Below are 12,877 nucleotides of genomic sequence, written 5' to 3'. Positions count from 1 at the left end.
CCCTTACAATAACAGCAGCAATCTCAGGTGAGACAGGTTTTTTGGCTGATATCTCAATTGAACTCGGCAAAAAAAAATTACATGAATTTAAAGACTATTAAATCAAAATAGGACATTTTAACACATTTAGTCTGTAACTTTATTGTCTTATCTTGCCAAATGTGTATTCTAAGTTTTTTTTTAATTTGTATTGTTCTGTCATTGTTTATGTTGAAATAATTAATAAAGCCAATTTAAAAATGTATGATCATTTAATGTTCTCACTACAGAAATGCAAAATGTTGCTTGAAGATTTTGAAGGATTATTTATCTATTTAATAGCCTTCACAGTTTCTTAGCTTACTAAAACAAGTCATATGCACCGAATATTTACTTTTAATTAAAAATCACTTTCTTAAGTTGTAGACAAAATATACAAATAAAAAATATAAAATGGTGCTATATATTCATGTAAATATTTTAAGGTATATTTCTTCTAAAGAAATATCCATCACACATTAATAGGTTATTTTATGACCATTTCATTTTTTTTTTCAGAAAAAGCTAGACTATGCTTTCACAACAAGACAATATTTTCCCTAAAATTTCATGTACTAGGCTGATTTTAAAAAAAAGAGTGTATTGCAAGATGTGTATTGTTGACAAAGTTTTGTTATATTTGGTTTATCTAAATAGATGGCAATAATTGTCAAATAGAACCTTTATTACTAAGTGTACATAGGTTTATGCTAAACACAATACAATTTTTTGTTTTTTTTAACCTTAAATCTACAGGGGCTTAATTTTCATGAATCTCATATGTATATTGACACATTCAAATAGACGTTTTTGTTCATTATGTGATCCACTCTTTTTTTAATTGACGATGCCGCTAAAAGCTTTTTGATTTATCTTTACTAAACAGAATGTCAACCATGATGTTAAAAAATACTATTGCATGTTACAATTTCTCAGTCTTATTAAACGATTATTAAAATTGTCAATGAATTAAATTTTAAGATGGAAAGAGAAGTATCTTGTACCTAAATATATTTAGTAATCTCCTTTAACTCCCTTTTTGATTCCAATTAGTAAATATGACTCAACAAAACTATGGAAATTACAAAAAAAAAGGACTAAATATTACAATTATTTATGGTAGAATCAGATTAATTTTAATGATAAACTGTAAAATCAGATGAATTTCAGTTATATACCATACATAATATAAACAGGTTAATTTCAATAACACACAAGTTATCTAGTTTTAGTTAATTAATGTATAACTGTTTCAAAACAAAACTCTGAACATTGAATTGCTTGGATTTCTTTTTTTTTTTTTTTTTAATAATTTTAAGTTTTAAATTTCATTTCAGGTGAATAATTACTGAAAAATCTTGTTATTTATGTGCAGGAAGATAACTGACATTATTTTTATCATTGTTCCACAAAATACATTAATTGTGCAGTCATTATCTGAATTGTAATAAAATCAAGTGAATGATATAGTTTTAAGAAGTATTGTGTAATACTAGTTTATTTAAATTCTAGATAAGGGTTGTATTTCAATCCGACCCTACAGTTATCTTATAAATATCTTACTTAAATGCAGGGGTTCTAAGTCAAGGGCTTTCCAGGAAAAGGTATATGAGGAAGTGGCGCTGGAAGGCACTTGAATTATTTTTGTAAGGGTGGGGGCAGGTGACCAAGTTCAAAATATGTTGTTATGTGTGTGAAGTAATATGCAATTGTATTGATGACGGGCATAACAAAATCCATATTGTTTTGGACTAATATACCAAATATGATTTACTAAGCACATTCCATTTGAGTCCAAATCAATCAATGAATTAGAAATTTAGTATGCATGATGTAAAGTCATAGAAACATGAAGAATTCTGTTATTACATTCTAGTGCATTGTTGTTATTGGTGATTGTAAAAAAACAAATTTAATCTGAATGAAATATTCAAATTTAATAGATCTCAATGATACTGTATTCAGATATTATGTATATGGTGAAGTTAGATATTGTTTGTTTGTAATTTTTCCATGTTTATGTTTATATTTGAGCAAAAATTACCATTTCAAGAACTCAATAAAAAAAAACTAATGTGAAGGAATATTATATTTTTTTGCAAGTCTGACATGCATATTATGAGATAATACTTATATGTGATTTTGAGGGAATCATTCATACTTTTACATATTTGTAGTCCTTATTTTATGAAATGCAAGTCTTTTGAAAAAGATTTTGAATCTCCATAGGTGAACTTTTTCACCAAGGGAGATAACTGAAGAAGACCTATTATTGAAGATTTGAAAAGACATTGATTAATTTTACAGGTAGCCATCTTAAATTCCCGTTTATGGTTGCATGTTTAAGTTGCCATATTTAAAAACAGAATTCCTACAGTTTTTATGGTTTCTAGAATATCTTAGTATATCAGAAATAAAACATTGTGGTTCATTTTCAAGTTGAGCAAGTTTATTTGAAATTTGCTTTGAACTTCAAAAAAAATAAAAAATGAAAGATCTTTACACATAATTAAACCACCCTTGTCAATGGGTTTACATACTGTTAAATCCCTATTTGGTGCATCTATGTATCAACTGAGGGTGTAAACAATAAATTTTATTTGTTGGTCACATAGTAAACTGCAGGGCCTAAATTTTACTTTAAAATAGATAAAATGTACCAAGTATGTAAAATGCATCATAACTTTTGAAAAGATCTCTTTTTTTACCTGTATTTTTTCGACAGGTAAGAAATGTTTATAAAAAACTGAGAGATTCCTTTAAAGAAAACAAGTATAGCTATATGTATCATTCCAAAATATACTAATGCCTAGTCATAGAAATGACTATGTATTTAAATCTTAAAACTAATAAATATCTCAGAAAAAAGTCAAAAATTGTTCAGATTTACACCATGTACTTTGTTAATTCTTATTTCCTCCATGAAATAGGATCTCCCCAGTTATACATAATCCAAATATTATAACGACCTGAATATCAATAATGAGAAGAGCCTGATATTGGAGTCTGAATTTTTTGATTTTTTTTCTAAGACTTGAAATTCATTTATTGAAATGAACTTAGATTTCTTAATTTTTGTCAAAAATTCATTGGATTACTCTTGGTGCTTAGTGAGTGGAATACACATTCACAAAATTCACATGAAATTGTGAATAAAATTACTATTTTATAAATTGTTATGGTTGTGATTTTATTGTATGTCTGTAAAGAGTCAATTGAGATATGTATTTATTTATTTTGTGACATGTGCAATATTTTACATTGTATTTTGATTTTGTATACAAGCATGAGTTGTAACATAGTTCTTGTAATAAATATTTCATTCATTGAATTGTGTATTCATTTTATTTTCTAATTATTTCGCTTTTGAACTGGATACTAACTACTGCTAAAGTTGTATCTTGTGCAACTTTGATAAATATGAACAAAGCAAATGAATGTTAGTAATAATCAGTTTATCACAACTTTATCAAATTTTCAATTGATATTTTATTTGTGATCATTTCTAGAGATTGAACCTTTCTTGTGATAATTACCATATCATGCTTCATGAATAAAATGAGATTTTCTCTGACAGTTAAAAAAAAAGAGAATATAGGACATTTGCCTTCCTCATTCATGTTGGATGATGGTGATAAACAAATAAAAACAATGGTCTTTTAAACTAACTTGAAGATATTTCTCTCTTTTTTAAAAGAACCATCAATAATCTTTAATTATTTCTGAGAATTATTATACAAGATCTCTAAGAATGGATGAAATATGGTATATCTTTGTCTTCAGTCCATTCAACTTCCTTTTTTATGCCCAATTTATGGGCATTATGTTTTCTGGTCTGTGCGTCTTTTTGTTTGTCCGTCTGTCCCGCTTCAGGTTAAAGTTTTTGGTCGAGGTAATTTTTTATGAAATTGTAGTCCGATCAACTTGAAACTAAGTACATATGTTCCCTATGACATGAGCTTTTGAATTTTAATTCAAAATTAGAGATTTTCCCCATTGTCATGGTCCACTGACCATAGAAAATGATAGTGTGGATGGAGCATCCATGTACTGGGGACACATTGTTTAGGAGACAAATTTAAACAGCTCTAGTGTTCTTTATTTAGTCCTTCCCATATTTTAATGTAGGGTTCCACATTTAATTTATTTTCTAAATTGACAATACATTTTGTATTCAAATCAGATGTTAAAGGAGTTATGGGACTTTCATTATCTTCAACTAGGAAATGTTAAAAGAGTTATGAGACTTTGATTATCTTCAACTAAAAAATTTAATATGTCTCATGATGAGTAAATAAAAAATTGAAAACAACACGTTTAATAATTTCATGCGTCCAAAGCCCTTTTCTGGATTTACCTTCATCAGGAACGCTCAAAGCCAAACATTTGAAATCTGAGAATGTATTTGACCTAAAACATTGAAGAGCTATATGACAAATATACCTAAAATTAATAGCCAAATTCATCTAGAGTCAACTTTGCCTGAGGGATTTGTAACCTTAGTTTCCAAATAATTTCAAAATTTATAAACTGACAATTTTAGAAAGGTTGGTGAAATCATATCAGTACCTAAGTACTGACTACTATACTTTCACAAGAACCTTTTTGACAGAATATAAGGCAAGTTCCCTTTCGTTTTTGATGAATGGTCTTTCAAACGTTATAAGATTTTAATGTATATTTTCAATGTTTTCCATGACTGATGTTAATTCTAGATGGCTTTCACTAAATAATTTATACTTTTCGGACTATGTCAACACATGCACTAATAAATTTCAGCTCTGTTTTGATTTTGACAACTTTTAGTTGAGTTCCACAAGAGTTATGGGATTTTAAAAAACATTTAGCCTGAAGCTGAATTTATCTTATCTAGGGTGTAGCTGTGTTTATTAATGCATCACTGAATTATAATTTCCAAATCTTCTCTGGTCTATGAAACTATTTACAAACGAGCTTTGAAAAATGCAGATAAATTAATGATCAACAATAGATTTATGAATAAAAAAGAATTTAGTATGCTGAAATGAAACCATTTTAAATTTTGACAAGATGTTAAAAGCTTCTTCCACAGTTTGATTTATCAGATTTGAAAGTCATCTCCTTTAATTTGGAAAATTGTGAAAATTGAAATATCTATCCAAATATTAGGTTTTATTTTTTTTTCAAATGGCTTGACAAATTGCTAGATGCCACATTTTCCTATTCTAGATGTATGCCTACAAAAATACGCGTGAAAAAGATTTCTATTTATTGGAGAAGGGGGACAGAATGTTCTAGTACAATGTATTAAACTGTAATATCATGTACACTCTTGTATATCAAAGAAATTTTCTAATTTGACTTGGCTCATGATGTATGATGTTCTGTATTTGAGTGTATTATATATAATTACAGCGCTATTTGATGGTTTGAAGTGTATCAATAAAACCTGCATGAGACTTTGATCGTTGACCTTATGAATATGTTTAGTTATGTTTTTTTATGGCAAGATTTTTTTATTGAACTTGCTCGTTTGTTCATAAGGGGAATATATCACCCCTCATTCAATAATCTGTTGAAATAATTAAAACACTGTTCAGATTTTTACTCCTCGACTATATATAATATTTATAGTCGTATGAGGACCATTCTAGTGTACTATTGTTCTGTGCGATTTTTCACTGTACAGCTCATACCATACACAGTTTGCTATATATCTTTTTATCGACATACGAAAAGGCCATTCAATTGCACCGACGTTTTGTACCCGAGGGCTGTGCACTGTCCCCATATGTTGAGTGAACAAATTTCTCAAAACCGTTTCAGAGCCGTACTCCTACAGTTGTATATACATATAATCTCAGGATCCCAACCTTAAACAATATATTCTTCACTTTTACAAGCTTTGTCTATGTGCACCACAGATTTTGGGAGATATGACTTAGTCCACTGAACCAGTACTCCTTAACGTAAGGCTTAAGACGTCTGTCATTAGTAACAGAGACATATATACACATATATGTCTCTGTTAGTAATAACTAAATTTTTTGAAAAGTTTCCATTTAACCACAGATGTCTTTCATCACCGATGTGATTTCTATAGATGAAAGGGGAGGAAGAAAAAAAATCAGAATCGAAATACGTTCTATAGAAATGCGACTTCAGTTTTCCTATTAAGTTCCCAGTATTATGTAGTTACAGTACTCCTTAAATCTGGCCAGGCTCTACTGTTTACGTACATTAGTTCGAGAAGATATGCATCATATTCTTCTAATGACAATTTCTTAATCTGAAGTTTCCATGACTTCTTCAATTTAGACAATATGTTTGCAAGTCTTTTGAGTAAGTTTTCAGATAGCTGGTCTGCATTGAGTAGCTAGCAAGGAATACTTACTGTTGAACTGAACACACTGGCCACTTCTAACTGCACATTAAATAGTTACTCAGTAATGAACGTGTGCCTCTTTCTTTAAAATTTAATGACACGTCATATGTTTTGTACTGGTAGCTTGAATGATTTTGTGTTGTATCTATTTAAACGAAAGGATATAAAGTATTTACACTCAAGCGAAAATATAACACATATACAAACCTTTAACTATACCCGTCCTTATTGCAAAAACATGCCTCAAGGAATGTTATTGGCATTTATAATGAAGAAAGTAGTATTAAATGTTTGAAACGTAATAGAAGATGGGAACGATGAATTTGTTAAAAGACACAAAGCACCCCACCAAAGTGCAGAAAACAGATCAAGGCCACCAATGGGTATATTACATATCTTAATTAGCCGACTGAATTGTTACTTCATGTGATCGTGGTACATGTTAAAGTAATTTTTATAAGATACATCATCAGTTGTACAGTTTAAGAAGTATAAGATACCAGGTTTCTTTAAATGTGTATATCTTTTTGCTTTTTATGCGTGTATGTTATGTTTTTTTTAAGCTGTAAGTTTATATTTCTTGTTACTTTTAACTTACCGGGAATATCAATTGTATGTATGCATGAAACTTAGCTTTAAAAGCAACATTTAAGAGATTTAAGAGAAACGTATGCTAGTCTGAATTTTTCCTTTCGTTTTTCACCAAAAAAAAATTCTACAAAACATTGTCATCCTGTAATGGTTAATGCATAGGTTTAGCTGAAATTACGATGACGCTTTTAACTCTCTTTACAGATTTTTGCATTTTCGTCGACTTGTACCTAGCATCCTTCTCACCAGCAGTATGTAACACAATGCCTCTCACAGCAGTTTGTAAAATGTAAGTCATTCTAATTGTTTTATCAGGGGATTTAATTTATCTCATTTATCCTTTAAAAACTTTGCTCTCAATTGTCGTCCGTCGTTCGTACACATTTTTCAGATTTTGTTCATCTGATATCTCTTAACCAATAAATTTAAACCACAGAAGACAATTTGTGGCTGAATCATTGAATGACTATGTTATAGCTTGTTTGGATGAATTATTGGTAATTTAAGAAATAATTCTTTCCTACCAACGACATGTTCGTAGGCAAAAATTTGGACTTGATGTTGAAATATATAAACTTACTTTTGCAATGACTCAATTTCCTAGCGATCAACACCATTGAAATGTCCATTTTGATCACCAGCGATCTCAATGAAAAAGGTACATGTAAATAACAAAAATACCGAACTCCGGGGTAAATTCACAACGAAAAGTCCCTAAAAAAATAACAAAATCAAAAGCTCAAACATGTTACAACCGTCTTATTCCCGAATTGGCACGGGCATTTCTAATATAGAAAATGTTTGATTGAACCTGGTTTTATAGCTACCTATACCCTTTGATTGTAATGCAGGCGCTTAAAATTTCATTATAATGCAATACCCACTTGACGTTGCAACTTTAATTGTTACGACACGCACTATGAAGTGTATTGAAAAAAAATACTATTAACTTTAAAACTATAAGATTTTTTAAATAACTCGTAAGTGACATGTTTTCCTTGGGAGCTCTTTGATACTTTTTCAACAACATAAAACCCTCAGGCTATGCTGTTATTGTATTGAGGATCACGTACTAGTAGTCATTTTTGTTTTTACCTTGCTAGTTTCTCAGTTAATGACACTACGTACAAAGATGTTTATAAAACTTGATGATTCGTTTGCAATACTTGATTGTAAATTGCGCTCAAACCGTACATTATTTTTTAACAAGTAAGAGATTGTCTGGTATCTTTATTCGTCACATGGTTTGTATTATCCTTAGTTGTTTCCAACTTCCATGTGAACATTGGCAGCTTTGATAATTGTTTATCCCCTTTCCTTTACTATTCATCTTTAAAAATATATAGATATTATCTACTAGTAATCGAAATGGGACAAATCTTTTTAGATACGAATTTGGATTTCTCAACATCAGTTCTTCGTCAATCGTCAATGTTTGATTTTCGACTTGTCTGTTGGCTCTTTTCAATACATGCTGATTTTTTTAATATATCTAGTCATGTAACCTTGTGTTATTGATCTTTTGTAGGTTACGTCTGACAAGATGTATCCCCAACTGAAATGTATGGAATATGACAACAAAAATTCCAAGTTTGCTTGGATCTACTGTGTATTCAGATTGCTTGCTGTCCTGCGAACAGCGTTTTCTTTATTCATTCAAATTGTATTTTTCATATAATCTTATCAACAAGCAAATGTCTTTAAGATATTTAAACTGGTTCTCTACGATACTACACAATTTTAAATTTTGCTTTTATATCAATACATTAGACTTATACACTACTATATTCTCTTAGCGCAATTATATGATACTATACTTTCTCAAGGTTAAAACAATCATTCTTTGTGAACGGTACGAACTCCAAAATCAGATACATCGATGTTGATGGTATCATCAAAATCCGGGAATAGTTATCGACAACAAATTTGTTGAGTTTTATTGATTTGATATTTCTAATAACCGTTTTTTTCAATATGTGCTTATTTTGCACCCGTACTGACCGATTTATTTCTATGACTACCATGAAGCAGAAACACTTTCTACTCAAAACCTTTTATTGACATATTGCAAAATGCTCTACTCCCATTTTAAGAGGTGTTGATGATGACTGTCTTATATCAATCAATAACCTATATTTCAGTATGCCTGTGAACTATTTGATAAAGGATCAAAGCTACCAAAACTAGAAGAACTGGCTCTTTCTTTGATGTTTCTTCTCGATATTGACACAAATGGACGACTTCACAGTAGAAGCTAGGATATTCGTGCATATTTCAACTTTCCGATTGTCAACTTTTCATATATTGGTGGAAGCAAACCATCTGCATCGTCGTGTGCCATTAATATACCGCAACTGATATGTTACGCTCGTTATGTTTTCACAATACGGACTTTATTATCAGGAGTTTGCTCCTTTAACAAAAACTGCTCCAACAAAGTTTGGTGGAAGGAGGACTGTTATGTTTACACAATACCGATTCTATTACCAGGGGAGTGCTTCATTAACACAAACTGCTCCAACACAAAGTTTTGAGGGTGGAGAACTGAAATCGACGATAAAATCGACGGTCACTATCACACATTTGTTAAACGGTGTTAAATGGTTGTGTTTCATCATGTGTTTTATCATTTGATTTTGCTATTTGATAAGGGGCTTTTCCTCAGAGTTCGTTGTTTTACTTCTTTGTGACACGTTTTTACAGTTTTGTATATTTAGATATAAGAATAATCGTATAACCTGTAATTTGACGGATAGTATACTCTTCCCGATCCCTGACTGGATGGGGATTTGCAAACAGTTAATGGTGGATGCTTAACAGAAGACATTGACATTGTCTACGCACATAATCTTCCTCCTTTTTGGAGTTGATTTGTTTCATTTTTTTTTTTTATATAGTACACTGCTTTTGCCTTATTTGTCTGTTTATGAGATTTAAATTACGGATGTCTTTCCTGCTTCGACTGTCATAGAAAAACGCGGTTTAGCGCTATAAAACCAGGTACAATCCACCATTTTCTACATTTGAAAATGCCCGTACCAAGTGAAGAATATGACAGTTGTTGTCCATTCGTTTGATGTATTTTGATTTTGCCAGCTTATTAGTGACTCTACATTTGGAATTTTCCTTTGAGTTCAGAGTTTTAGTGATTTTACTGTTTTCAACATACGGGAAACATTATCGCGATAAATAGATGAAAACCAAATAACCAGTCTCATTGAACTTTGTTTGAAATTTAATTAATGTCACACAACAATTGAAATACATTGAAGGCTTTACACTTTGAGAAGTATTTTTTCAAGAGCACAGGTTGTATATTTATATTTTAAAGATATTTGTTTTGAAAAAATGTACATAACTGAAAAGTAAATACTTTTGATACACGAAAACTTATGTATCATTGCATGTAAATATGTGAATAGCTAATGTAAACGTCCTTTGCGTACCTTTTAAAGTTGACTTTCTAAAGGGTTTTCTTTTTGTATAAATTCAGACAAGGCAACATTAACCTGCGTGTAAGATATATATCCTCTACCATTTTATAAACACGATGATAATTATAACTTGAGGCTTATCACAGTTAATAATTAGAGCGCTGCTATGATGGATACGGTTATGGTAAAATGACACATATATAAGTTGATGACAGAGCAGAATGTAACCCCCAGAAAATATCGTTAAAATATGTATATGTGTACATGTTACTTGAATAATAAAACTGAAGATAAATGATACTTTCTTGACATTTCCGTGAGCATCGTGGTATGAGTTGTATTTCATACGAATAACGGAACATGTTTGTATGGAGATTATGTTCCATATGTCCATCTGCTACAGTTGTCTTTTGTAACTTATACAATAGGTTCTTAACATCTGTTTAGAAATCGTAATTTTAACTGTTTGAATAAGCGATATGCTCTGCGATTTCTGAAAAGGAGTAGGTCCGATAAGGGTCGATTTTGGCCTCAAATTTCAGGTACATTTAAAGAAAGATTTTGGACACTTTTTGAACACTTAAGTGTCTATTTCAATTGATTCAATTATTTTTTGTGAAAGATTCTAACTGATTTAGTCATCAAAAACGCTCCGATTCAAGCTTAAATATGAAAAATCTATCAAATATGCCAAAAAACGTCACTTTTCAGATGGTTTTTGTCAAAAACGAAAGTGGCCGCATCCGTGTTCATCCTCAACCTTTATATATGTTATGTATTATCATCAAATACTACTTACATTTCAATATTATGAATGAACACGAATGCGGCCACTTTCATTTTGACGGAAACCGTCTAAAATTTAACTCAAATGCTCAAATTGTGAAGATTTCAGTAATTTAGCATGACTTAATGATGATAGTACCCGATATATGTGCATTGTATTGTCAAAAACAGCCCATATTTATGTAGAAGAAGCATTCTACTTTCCAGTTAATAGCTAAAAGATTACATTTTATCAATTTTGTAAAACTGCTAATTTTTGGGGCCAAAAACCGGTCTTACTGAACCTACTCCTTTCAACTTACCATCAGACATAAACATGTTCGGAGATGTAAACAACTGAAGATCATTCAACAATGAGCAACACCAACACCAGTATGAAATAGGGCCAGATGTTTCAAATTTGGAATCTAACATTCTTATTTATGTGAAAATGATAAACAAACTGATATGGCATACATTAACCAATGACAATCAATAAACAATAAAGCGCAAAGGTAATGACAGTTAATTTGAGGGTGCGACGGAGCCACAACAATTACACAAAGACAAAAACACACAAGTACCGATCTAAGCTCGAACTTATTAAAATCAAGTTAAACTTAATGTCATCTATAACGTTTTGAAAGTAAAAAATATATATCAGTTCATATCCGATGGATTTACACATGCACTATTCTACACATGAAACCAAGTGATATGGAGCAGTGACCATACGCTTGCTTCGTTTAAATACAATGGTTGAATGGAACATACAATGATTAAGTTTCAGCAAGTATTTGTTCGGCTTGATGTGTCATATTCTATTGTCTTAAATTGCCATCTTTATCGAGTAGAGTGTGCCATGTCAGGAGTGTGTTCGGCACCATAGATAGCGACATCTTGATAAGACTTGAACATCCAAATTTTTTCAAGGGGCATTCAAAGTTGTGATTTTATCATGTCTATGACATGTAAACAAAAAGCATGCATTGGTGATTGCCAAATGCTGCATCACTGCAAAAAACGATAGGCGTAAACAAAAAGTACAGAAAGGAGATAAATTATATAAAACTTCGGTACTCAGTATTTTTGCTATTTTATTTTCTACCACTTCATCAAACTGGATAATATTTTTCGACCCAAGAAAAAGTTCAATTTACAAATTTAAAGCGCAAGACTCGTCGAGCTTTTGAATATTTAGAATTTAAATTCGAGAGTCGGTAAATGTCGTAATACACGAGATATGGTGGCAAAATATGTTTTATAAGCATTTGTAGACGTTTACAGACTATCATAATTTAACCTTCTTTGCATATGATTTGCAAAACGATGTGTTCTTTCAATGAAATGTCATCAGGCATTGTCGCCTTTTTTCGTGACGTCACAAAAAAAAAATTCAGAGACAAGTAAGACTGAACTCCAGCAGGCTACATGTTGATTAATTAAACAAATAAAATCAACAGGCCAGAAAATAAATAATCCGGTTAACATTTGAAAAATAATGTCTATAGATCTGATTAGAATACAGGTAACTGTTTTTCAATCAGATTGAGAACATGCTTTATTCAGGATATTTAAATGTGTTATATAAAACTAACTGTTTTACATGTCTGTGTAAATACTAATTTTATTTCATGACGTTCCATCTTTTTGCTTAAACGTATAAAATGGTCGTTATGACCGATTACATAAGAAACAATTATCT

Source organism: Mytilus trossulus, chromosome 14, assembly GCF_036588685.1.
Source record: "Mytilus trossulus isolate FHL-02 chromosome 14, PNRI_Mtr1.1.1.hap1, whole genome shotgun sequence".
NCBI classification, from domain to species: domain Eukaryota; kingdom Metazoa; phylum Mollusca; class Bivalvia; order Mytilida; family Mytilidae; genus Mytilus; species Mytilus trossulus.
The sequence above is the reverse complement of the archived record's forward strand: the minus strand, read 5'-3'. Positions refer to the sequence as shown.